Source organism: Ursus arctos, unplaced genomic scaffold (assembly GCF_023065955.2).
Source record: "Ursus arctos isolate Adak ecotype North America unplaced genomic scaffold, UrsArc2.0 scaffold_13, whole genome shotgun sequence".
In the NCBI taxonomy this organism is placed as follows: Eukaryota; Metazoa; Chordata; class Mammalia; order Carnivora; family Ursidae; genus Ursus; species Ursus arctos.
The window spans coordinates 52,432,848-52,445,484 of NW_026622797.1; the positions used below are offsets into that span (position 1 = coordinate 52,432,848).

A 12,637-nucleotide genomic window follows, 5' to 3' on the forward strand; every position below is an offset into this window, starting at 1 on the left:
CTCTGAAAGCCCACTACTTGTCACGCACCTTGTGGGGGAATTGAACAGCAAGAAAGGGCTCAGTGCTAACCAGAGCAGAGAATGAAGTATTTCGTGAAACACAGACCATTGAAAAGTCTATTAACATTTAATGATAAAATGAAGGTAAATACAGAATATCGGGGCAGCACATAGGGTGTGTCCTCCGGCCATTCCTGGGGGAGTAGAGAGGACCTCCCAGAAGAAGAGAGACCTAGCAAATAAGTCAGAATTAACCAGGAAAAAAGGAGCTGTGAGTAAGGTCTCAGGCAGAGGAAACAGCTTGCTGGTAGCCCCGGAGATGAAAGAAGACAGGACGTTTTTGAAGAGCAAAAAGTTTCAGTGAGGCTGGAGGGCAGAGCGCAGGAACTTATGGTAGGAGATGAAGATGGAGAGGTATTAAACCACCCATAGAGGGTGTGGAAAGCCACTTGTGCTCTTTCAGGCCAGGGGTTTTCAGATCTGTCTCAGGGATCCCACTGGTTCCACAGAGGTGCCTTGGGGACTGTAGAAAGAACAAGATAAAGGTCAATCCAGTTGGGCCCTCCTTATCCCCTTCAACCTGATTAGCAGTGGCACAATATTAATGTGGTAGGGGTCAAGGGCAGGCCACCTAAAATGTACCATAGCAGCAAATTGATTATTTTGAATTGAAGTTACTTGGGAGGCAACCAGTGCAAGGACACTCAGACCCTCCTCTGCCCACCGCACCCCCCACCCCCGCCTTGAAAGCAGGAAATCTTTCATATAAAACATACGCTCTCTGTGCTAAGAAGTAAAAAGACATTCTTACCACCAGAGATACGCACTTTAAAATGGAGAAAGCTACAGAAACAAACCTTGTTACTTTTTTGCTAATCTATGACCTCAGCCCAAACTCTAGTTAGAATTCCTACTAATTGAAGCTCCCAAACACCTGTTTTCTTTATCCTGTCAGCTCCTCATGAGTTTGCTGTCTCTTTGTCTAAAAAGTGTAAAAACTTCGTGCCTGGTCATTTCTATAGGTCTCAATTTCATTGTTGAGCCTCCATGCATACGTAAGACGACTTTGGGTTTTTTGTCCTGTTAATTTTTGCCATGTAAATTTTAGTCCAGCTGGAAGACCTGGAGGGGTAGAGGAAGAATTTTTCCTTCCCTGTAGCATTTGATATAGAACATTCTGGCGAAAGTGTGGAAAATAGATTGGAGGAGGGCCAGATGGACAGGGGCCCCAAGCCAGGGTAGTGTCAGCTAGTGAGGAAGAGGAGGGAAGTGGAAAGAATTTAGAGTTGGGAGGAAGAAAAGACAGCACTGGTGATAGAATTCTTGAACAAGTCCACATCATTTATACTTGTTGCATATTCTGTTTCCTTTGCTTAGAATATGGGTTCTTAATCTCATTTATTTATTCTTATTTTTGCAGTAGATCCTTTAGTCTGGTGAAGTCTATGGAATCTTTCTCAGAAAAAATGTATTTAAATGCACAAACATGGGCACCTGTGTGGCTCAGTCATTAAGCGTCTGCCTTCGGCTCAGGTCATGATCCGTGGGATCGAGCCCCGCATTGGGCTCCCTGCTCAGCAGGAAGCCTGCTTCTCCCTCTCCCACTCTGCCTGCTTGTGTTTCCTCTCTCACTGTATCTCTCTCTGTCAAATAAATAAAATCTTTAAAAATAAATAAATAAATGCACAAACATATGTATTATTACAAAGAAACCTGATTATATACATGTAAAATTATCTAAATATCAAAAAACAAGTTTGTGTTATAGTATGTTTCTTTATTAATGCAATAAATAATAGAGTCTTACAGTGGGTCTGATACCTACTGTATTCAAGTAGCGATACATGTGAACAATATTTCAAGAATATGAGTCAACTGCAATGTCGGTTGACTATATCTATGTTTCCATCGGTGACAAGTTACAAGTATTGCTAATACCACTCCAGTTTGTGGCCTGTATTTATAATTGAAGGCAATTCTAAATTTCAAAGGGAGGAGGTTAGTGAAAATTAAAATGTAATTATTTTCCCATACAAATTCTTCAAACCCCTGAATTTGAACTGTGGACTTCTTGGTGAAGAGCGCCTGGCTTGAAAGTTCTTTCCTTCCTTGTCTCCCTGCTGTAGCCTATCAATTGTCCAAGATTTCTTTTATACATTGCTACTGGTTTGTTCTTGAAGCTAAGTCCCTGTGACAGTTGTAAATAGTTCTATTACAGCCTGTTAGGGACTGTTGTGGCCACCTGTTTACTTTCAGTTCTCAGCCACCCTGGAATGGGAGTTCTTTGAGGGAAGAAATTACTTCTGATGCATCTTAGTATCTTGAGTACCTTGCACAGCTGTGCACTTAAAGCCTAATAAATGAATGAACACATTGTTCTGTGAGAACACTAATCATTTTATAAATTGCTGGGAAAGCGTTGCGGGGGGTGGAGAAAATGATACTTTATTTGAATCTGTCTTTCAGGAATATAGAAATTTCATGTTATGATTAGCGGATGAAAAGAATCTTAGAAGATCTGCCTAGAATAAGGCAGCGAATAGAATAAAGGTGCATCAGGGGTGCATGGAAATATGTGGCAGGCAGAGCATGAAAGATTCCTGTTTAACTTTGTCCTTTGCTCTAATGGCAATCCAACCAAGATGAACAGTTTTTCTAGGGAGAAGTTTAGATCATGGGCCAGAAGCAGTCTTGGATACCTGAGACGGGGGAAGTGTCAAGCTCCCCGAAGGCTACTTCTGAACTTCAGTCTCTCAATGGTTAGACACAGAGATGATTTACTGTGAAGCTAAACTTTTAGAGCCCTGCACTTGCATGAGCCCTTTCGGAAGTCGTCTGATTTTGTACTTGTAAATTACTTGTGAGTATGTGTGCTTTCTGAAGAGGACCACCCAAATTGTCTGAGCCTTGCGACTCTGGTTAGAATACTAGAAAAATGTTATAGAACTGTGCCCAGCTTATAGTATGTTCAATATGTGTCAACTAACTAACCAAATAGTGGATACATGCTGATGTTTCTAACTTCCTGACGTATAATATCCGACATTTGCAGAATAAAATAGGCTCACAACACCCAGCATGACATAATCGGTTTGTCCGTGCTTTTGATCATTCTTTATTCCTTTCCCAAAATACTATGCTTTTCCGTTCTCTTTCAGGCTCTTAAACCATGCCAGTCTTTAAATTCCAAGGTAATAGGTGGATCTTAGAAACTCTGGTGGATAGAGAATGTTTCCATTGTAGTATTTAGAAAAATATGAAAAGTAAACCGTGGCATGTGAGTGGTAGTGAGATGGCCAACAGAGAAAGGTAACGGAGAAAGATAAAGGAGGACGGTATGGGCTGGCTGTGCCATCAGATCTGGGAGGTGAATGCCAAAAGGTAATGATTATCAGGGGCATCTGGGTGGCTCAGTTGGTTAAGTGTCTGCCTTCGGTTCAGGTCATGATCCCCGCGGCCTGGAATCAAGGCCCACATGGGGCTCCCTGCTCTGCGGGGAGCCTGCTTCTTCTTCTGCCTCTGCCCGCTGCTTCCCCTGCTTGTGTTCTCCCTCTGTCAAATAAATAAATAAATAAATAATCTTTAAAAAAAGGTAATGATTATAAAATGAGGTATTAAAAAAATTCAGCACTTAATCTACAACAAACTTTTTTTTTTGAGGTAAACCTGAATACCTTCATTAAACAAGCAAACAAACACCTTAGGTATTTTAAACCATACTGCTTGTCCCTAAAATTCAGAGAGTCTTTAGGAACATACCCTTTCTGGGATGGCAATTCTGACACTTAATGTATGTGGGCAAATGATCCCACAGAAAGGTCCCCAGCACCTCAGCACAATAGTTGTTGATATATCTGTATTAAATTTTAATCACATTTTAAAGTAAAAAGGAGAAATAATCTGAATATTCTGCTCTGTGTAGTTAAATGGGACTTACATTTAAAATTTTAAAATTTTATTTTAAAAAACACTGCACCTGGAAAGACTCAAAGGAAACTTACCTGCATATTAAGTAAAAAAAAAGCCAATCTGAAAAGGCTACATGCTTTATGATTTCAACTGTATGACATTATGGAAAAGGAAAAATTATGAGACAAAAGGATCAGTGGTTGCCAGGGATTGGGAGGCAGGAGGGGTGAATAGGGGGAGCACAGAGGATTTTTAGGGCAGTGAAACCACTCTGTATGATACTGTAACACTAGCCACATGTCATTATTAATTTGGCCAAAACTATAGGATAAACACCACCAGAAGTGCACCGTAATGTGAACTACGGACTTCAGGTGATAATGACACGTCAATGTGGGTTCATCAATTATAACAAATGTATCATTGGACAGCAGGCCATCTATCAATAAGGAAAAGGTTTTGTGTGTGTAGGGGTGTGTGTGTGTGTGTGTGTGTGTGTGTGTGTGTGTGTAGATAGGGGATATATACATATATATAGGAACTCTCTGGACTTCCTGCTCAATTTTGCTGTGAACCTAAAACTTCTCTAAAAAATAGTCTCAAAACTTCCCTAAAAAATAGTCTCAATTAAAAAAAGATCTGTTGCCTGCTCTTTAAAGCAAAGGCACGGGGAGGTCAGAGAGAGACCAGGGAGCTAGACAGGTGATGAAGCCGGAAAGCCGGATTAGGGTTAGACTGAGAAATTTGGATTTGAATCTGTTGGCAGCAGAGATTTGTTCTTTGTGAAAAACAGGCAGGGACGTAATTAGAATGGTGCTAAAGAAGATGGCTCTGTTAGCAGATTGAAAGGAGGAGAGGGAGGTATGAAGTCCAATAAAGGACAAAAACCAACAGCTCCCATCTATTGAGAGCTCACTGTGTGCCAAGCACTGTAGTAAATGTTTTATGTGCATCACCCTGCTTAATCTTCACAATGAATCTATGAGGCGGGTGCTAACATTATCCTCATTTTACCGCAAGAAAATTGAGAAGTGGAAGCTTGGAGAAGTTACATAAGAGCCAGGTTCTTGGGCGTGTGACCTCTGCAACCACACATCCCTTGGTTTAACCATCTGCTCTTGCCATCTTGTGATTCTTTTTTTAAACAAGGGGCCCTCATTTTCATTTTGCGCTGGACATTGCAAAGTATGCAGCCAGTGCTGGTTAAATAATTTTGTCTGTGGCCACACAGGCAATGGATGTAGAATATAGACTCTAAGAGTTCATGTCTGTGACTGTGCTATTCGACACTAGCTTATGATCCAAGAACTAATAGAACATGAAGGAGAGGGAGCAGATGTGAACGAGATTTTGTTAGTACTGACAAGGTTTAGAAGGTGGGGTTTTTTTTCAAATGAAAATAAGTTTGTCGTGAGACTGTTTTTAGGATTGCACAAGATCTCTTGAGCTAACCAGAGGTTTCCTGTTGGGAAACACTGTAACATCATTGAGGGTGCCCATGACTGGCCCTGGAGGCTAAGGAGCTCTGAGCTTTTTACATCAGGTTGATTGTGACACCTGGTGACAATAATGTGTTATTGCAAGTATTTATTTTGCTGTTTCAATAATCAGGCTGTGCTTTTTTTTTTTTTTTTTACTTTCCCTTAAGTTATATACTTCCCAGACTATTTTTCCTTCTGTACTCATTGAAAAATTAAATTTAAAAAACCGCTTGATTTATTTGTCCTAGTTATTAATAAGAGCTTTTTATACAAAAAGTTTAATTTGGTGTTGGGGGGGTGGCGCCAGGGTGATGCAGTCAACTGGGTGATGGACTCTTGGTTTTGGCTGAGGTTGTGATCTTCGAGTCTTGAGAGTAAACCCTGCATGGGGTTCCACGTTCCACACGAAGTCTGCTTGGAGTTTTTCTGTCCCTCTCTCTCTATCCCTGCCTGCTGCTCTCCCTCTCAAATCAATAAATAAATCTTTAAAAAAAAAGTTTCATATGGGAAGAGTCAAATAATCTAATTCAGAGATTTTTTAAGAATAATATTCGTTTATGGAATGAAAAAATCAGAACACAAATATATAAGAATTATGAATGTATATATATATTTTCCAAAGAATATTTGGCATATTGCTTTAATTCACTCCTACAGAATCCATCTGTGTAGACAAGTAGGGAGAGTGTTCTGAGTAACCAGAATCATACGGTCTTACAACACAGTATTTTCAATAGAAACCTACATTTTATCTGTAGTGGTGATTGAATTATATATGGTGCTTATTAAGAAAACTGTCCCAAATTGTGATCTTAAAATACATATTTATGCATGTATTTAATTTGAGGGGTTCCTTTGATGTTGCTTCTGAGTAATTTTCATATTACCAAACGTACAACAATGTAGGCTTAAGAAATAGTTGAATGAGTGGAGACTTGACACAGTGCGTGAAAAGCTATCATTAAAGCTAAAAGAGTCTATCCAGTTTCTGGGTAGATTTTAAAATGCCAATTAAGTAGATACAAATGCAATTCCTATGACTGTTGACCACTGAAAGTCTTGAAATAATATTTGGATCCTCCAAATGTTCTCCCACTGCATGAGAGGGAAAAAAAACCATATATAGATGTCTCCCAACTTTCAAGCATGTGTCCCAAGAATTACTTAAAAGTAAAATCTTAAAACCATAAATATGATCATAATCACAATTAAATGTGTATTAAATTCTTCAGTATAACACATTTTGGACTGGTTTTTGATCTTTTGTTCAACAACAGTAATATCTATGTGCAAAAAACTGAGGTAGGCAATGTCTTAGAAATATGAAGAGCTGTCCGGGTGTGCTAAGCTCCAATGCCTCTTGTGTCCAGGTTGGTCACCTAATGTCCAAATCAGTGAGAGTGTCGGGGCAATGGCAAAGAGGGGAGGCCATGCCTAACCTAAAAGGGAGCAGCTGCTGCCCCACTCCAGCTCATGGTTGCCATGTGGCAATGTGGGCCCACAATCGTCAGAGTCCAGAAATCCAAATAGTTTTGTGAAAACTGTTACCATTAAATTTTTTTTAAGTTTTAAAAACATTTTAAGGGACAAAGAGACTATATCTGCCACTCTTGTTAACTGACCAAGACTAATTTGATCATGCATAACTCTTAGGTTCTTTCCCATGGATAACAGTAGCCACTAAAGAAACTCGGACGGGTAAGGATTACTTACTTTCCCATAATCCGGATGTGAGATTACAGTGGAAGCCACTCTTAGTCCAAATTCCCATATACATGCAGATATTTACTAACCTGCTCTATCATATAACCTGCTCTATAAGGTTGATAATACCCCAACTCTCTGCCCTTAAAGATGCTCTCATATCTCCTTGCAAGAAAGGTTCTCTTAAGGCAGGTGCGATACCATTCCAAAGGCTGAATTCTATAACTTTTGTAGAAGACATAAGAAAATTTAGGGATCAAGCTCCAGGCTTCATGGATTTCTATACTCTGTTCATGCAAAACTGGCAAGAATCTCTAAAATATTTTAGTCAATCTACCTATCTTAAGTACTGCTAGTTTCATAAATAAGATCCCATTTCTAAATTTCTAACATTAACCATACTTTTGAGTAAGCCAAAAATAAAAACCCATCTCTGACATTCACTATGCTATCAAAGCATATGGTGTGGATCAACACGGTGATAACAGACATCCTTGTGAGAGCTGCTCCTAGAGTGGTCTTTCTGATGTTGGTGCCTGACTGTCTTTAGAGCATGGAATTCTCAGTTTGGGCAATTAGAATTGAAGCGTAACCTAGCACAAGCATACTGTTACAGTGTGTATGCCAAAGTAGGTGAGAGTACACTCCAGCATCCTCCCAGTCATCCAGTTCCAGCCTCTGGAATTTCAGTTTGCAGCCTTTCACATGTAGGCATTCATCCCTGCTTTCTAGTTTTCATTCTAGCATCCTTTGAGAGGAGTTGTTTGAGTAAGGGTAGAAGAACAGAAGAACAGAAATATGACTGTGTTCTGGGGATACACTAGAGAGCATGCAGCCAGATGAAAGAAGCAACGACACGTTCCCCACACAGATGAGCAAACTGATCCGGAGACAGGAGACAGGATGCGGTAGTGGTGGAGACCCTTACTGTTTACCTTGATCACTTCCAACTTCCCTTGCTGTTAATTTTGAAATTGATAAAGTAATAACTGAAATCACTGCTCTCTGCTTAAACTCGATGTTATGAGGAAGAATTCAGTTCCTAAGGCGAGAGTGATAGGAATCATGGAAGAAAACGCATGTTCAGCTTAGTTTATTTCAACAAACATTTATTGAATGCCCAGCATTGTGCTGGCACTGAGGATTCAAAAAAAGATTGAGGAAACTACGAGGAGCACCTAACCCAGACTGGGTGGATCAGGGAAAACTTTCTAACACCTGAACTAAATCTTGGGTAATGAGTGGTGTATGCCAAATGGGGAAGAAGGGATGTGGGGGATAACGTTTTAGGGTAGAAGGGTCTGGTGAAGGGTAGCATTTCAGGCAGCAGGACAGAGGGATCAAGAGCACAGAGGCATGACATAGCCCGCGTGCACAGAACCGCAAAATAGTTTGGCACTATTAGAGTTTGAAGTGCAAAACAAAGAGGACCGGGAAAGGAAGGAAGGAACCAATTGATCACGTGAAGAAACTAGGAATTTGCCCAGAAGGAATCGCTAAAACATTCTACGTATCAGAGTGACATGGTTAGAGTGCATAATATTGCATGGTACTGATCCCTTATCCACGGTTTCACTTTTCGCAGTTTCAGTTACCAGCGGTCAACTGACGTCTGGAAGCAGATGATTCTCCTTCTGGTATATTGTCAGAAGAAGGTCAACATATCTTAATATTACATCACATTGCCTGTGTCATTCACCTCATTTCATTGTATCATGTGGGCATTTTATCATTTCACATCATTATCAGATGGGTAAGTGCACTACAATATTTTGAGAGAGACCACATTCACAAAACTTTTATTATAGTATATTGGTACAATTGTTCTATTTTATTATTAGTTATTGTTGTTAATCTCTTACTTTGCCTAATTTATAAATGAAACTTTATCATAGGTATGTAAGTGTAGGAAAAAATATGGTATATATAGGGGTTTGGTACTGTCTGTGGTTTCAGGCATCCACAGTGGGGAGTCTTGGAACATATCCCCCTTGGATAAGTGGGGATGACTAAAACCACTCTGGTTGAAATCAAAGTCAAATATAGATGGAGCATGGCTGGAGTTAGGGAGACCAGTTAGGAGGTTATCCTAACAGTTTAAGTAAAGAGTGCTGAAGGATTTTAATAGGATGAGAGCCCACTTGAGTATGTCCATAGACCGAAGAAAGAAACCAGAAGTGAGGGCAACTGGGGAGACAGTTTGGAGCTAGAGCTGAAGTGGAAGAATTAAATTTGGCTTAATTAGTTCATCCTCTGAAACTAGCAGTTTGGAGACAGAAGAGAGTAGATGGAACCTTTCGGTCAGGAAGTAATGGCATGTTAGCGTTCACAGGTATAGTAGAGACACCTTTGAGTTTAGGAAAGCAAATTCAAGGAAATTTAGAGCAAAGAAAGTTGTGATCCCACACCTTTGAGTCTTAGAAGTTGTGAGGCATGCAAAAATAAAAGCCAGGTTTTACAAGTGCGGGCTATTATAGTGAGAAGAAAAGAAAGCATGTTATTATCAGAGACTTGTCTGGAGCTTCTCCTTTGAATCCAGAATTTTGGAGGACTTTATATGCAAGTTCACACAATTCAAATGGCTGCCTGAGAGTAACCCAGAATGAGTTGAGGCTTGGGGGAAACGGTAAGGTCAGTCAAAAAGAGCTCTTTAAAGTTATCTTCATAGAACAAAAATTTGAAAGATATGGTGTCACTGAGAGATAAGACATAATGTTGACAAATGGAAATGACAGAGAACAAATATCGAATCCCTCTTATTTCCAAATTTTTGCTTAAGGAGCATAATCATGAGATGGGAAAGAGTACAACTATTTAATAGGGACGCTGATAACTAGACCATATCCAGAGGAGAGGTATGTCATGTGACGACTGGCTGAAAGAACTGACACTCGTTAGCTCCAAGTGAGTTATGGAGCATGAGAGCTATTTTTTCATATCTGAAGTGCTGTCTATTAGAACAGGGGTTAGATATTTCTATTGTAGGTTGTAGTCACAAGGTTGGGAAAGGACAAGGGTAGAAAGGAAGAAAATAGGGTCAATTCTTAAAAGTTACAGGAAGCTGGATTTTAGCTCCATGTCATAACTTTCTTCCTATTAGGTTCTCCATAGTTTTCCTTCAACATTTTATTATTATTATTTTCTTTTTCAAACATATAGCAAAGTTGAAAGAATCTTACACAGTGAATGCTTGTATACTTACCACCTAGATTCTATTACTAACATTTTATGCATTATCACATATTTATTTGTCTACCCATTCCTTGATCCACCCATAAATCCATCTACTATTTTGGATGTATTTCCAAGTAAATTCCATACAATTTTGGCTACTATTGGGAAGGTAGGTGTTCTGTGAAAGGGAGTATAGGCAAATGATCTCCAAAGCCTCTAAGGAGTCCTAAGCCCAAAGAAAAGGCCATAAGTCCAGCTTGATGAGAAATGGTGTATTAAGGGGACTTACTGACAGACGTGTGTCTTGGGGTGGCTGCAAGATCCCACCTGCTTTGATAACCCTAGAGGCTGGGGAGGATAGTATGGTTAAACAAACAAACAAACAAACAAGAATGTTATGTATGGAGGATGCGCTCAAGAAGGCTTCAAGTCACGGAGTAGTCATTATGGTCAATTCATCCAAGAGGAAGTTAGTCTGGTTCACACAGTGGGGCATCTTAATTCCAAGAGCTTTTTTACAGAGGCTAATGCTGACTATTGGGGATACTGTAGAGGGGATTTCTGCATTGAGTACGTGGAGTTGACCAGACTATGGCTTTCAAACTTTTTGGACTGCTATCCATACCAAGAAATGTATTTCACATTCCACATACATTCTGAAGTAAAAAATTCAGGCAACAATAGTTACCCTTAACATATGTGAAGGATGCCAACATTTTCTACTTTATTTCATTAAAAAATGGCAGTCATGATCCACTAACTTGATTTGATAACCCACTGATGGGTTATGACTCATCATTTGAGAATCATTGGACTAGTCAATCTCCAAGAAGATTTGTCTTTTTAAGAGAATCCTGTAGCTACTACTAGAATTTCTCTAACTCTTCCAATGATCAGGAGCTTATTTTGAGTCTCAGCACAGTATTTCCCTAGCATGTATAGAATTATGTTGTAGGGCATGCATAATTAAGAGAAAGGTGTTAAATGCCCAGTTAAGACTTATGGATAGATCAAATTCAAACACTCTTAGGAGTAAGTTTTTTAATTGCTCTTATTTTCACAAACAGATATAGGTTGGATGAGAGGGATTCACTACTCATGCGTAGTCTTCTTCTGTTAAATACGGCTATTATGGGGGGGCAATGGGATAGGCTGGTGATGGGTAGTAAGGAGAGCACGTATTGCATGGTGCACTGGGTGTTATACTCAAGTAATGAATCACGGAACCTTACATCAAAAACTAGGGATGTACTGTATGGTGACTAACATAATATAATAAAAAATGTTATTATTAAAAATAAATAAATAAATGCGTCTATTAATCCCTGCTGTAAGTCTGACAAAGTTGAGAAGATAAAATGAGAAAAGAAAACCCTTTGAAAACCAACATTTTATTAATATTATTCTGCGAAGCCAGAAAAAGAGAGGCTGCAGTCAAGCTCTATGGGGCAGCGTCTCAGTATTTTTTAAAACTCTCTACTCTAATAGAACTTACATTAGCTTCCCCGAACACTAATGACTATGCCAAAGGCGCGAGACTCCCCTAAAAGGGTATTAGCTGTAAACTTGCCTATGGTTCGACTCCCTATTCCTGCGCTTCGGTCTGTCTGCGCATGCTCAAGCGCGGCTCGGGCCTCCTCGCAGGGTTGGGCGGAAAGCGGAGGGTGGAGTGCGGGCCACGTGGGTTTCCGTGACGTCATCTCCGGGCGCCGAGGGTGACTGGACTCGCTGTGGGCTTCCAAGGCCCCGCGGCGCTGCGGGTTGTATTGGCAGGATACCGGAGGGCGGAAGTGCCCCAGGGCTCAGCTCCGACCTCCGCGCCGGTGCCTTGTGCGGCTGCGCGGGCTCTCGGGGCTCCAGGCTCGCGCGCCTCTGCGGGACAGTGTGTCAAGCACCCTGCGCCGCCGCCCTGCCAGAGCCGGGATCCGAGCATATTCACCGGTGCGGGAAGCCGGAGAAGGAGCTGGCGTTTCTGGTAGGGTGTGTGTGACTATGTATGTGTGTTTGTGTGTGTGTGTGTGTGTGTGTCTCCGTCTCCCCGTCTTTCTGGTGTGGGGAAATGCCCGGAGGAGAAGGGTTGGGGAGGTGCCAGGTAGGTGTGGTAAGAGGGAGGGGCGAGTGGCGGGCTAGAGGAGCGCTCCCCCGGGTGGCGGTGGCGGGTGAAGGTGGTTCCTCCGGGGGAGGTGGGGTTGGCCAGACGCCGCCCCCGAGGACCTTGGGCAGGCCGGAGGGTGTAGCCTGTGTGATTTCTCTCCGGGAATATGTCAGTTCCTTACTAAAGTAGGAAGCCTAGCGTCTTCTCGCAGGCTCTAGAGTTTAGTTCAAGATGTGCATTTTTCGTGGAAGTTATTTAAATTATAATTCACAGG

General features: G+C 41.0%; 1 protein-coding gene across 2 annotated transcripts in view; it reads left to right on the forward strand.

Annotated features, from left to right (window-relative positions):
- Nucleotides 1–11,948: 11,948 nt before the first annotated feature.
- ATG5 (autophagy related 5) overlaps nucleotides 11,949–12,637 on the forward strand; it is a 124,254-nt gene continuing 123,565 nt past the window's right edge. For both annotated transcript variants that reach the window (XM_026511715.4, XM_048225910.2), the window contains exon 1: nucleotides 11,949–12,243. The gene's annotated coding sequence lies outside the window, so the exon portion shown is untranslated. The remainder of the gene's footprint in view (nucleotides 12,244–12,637) is intronic.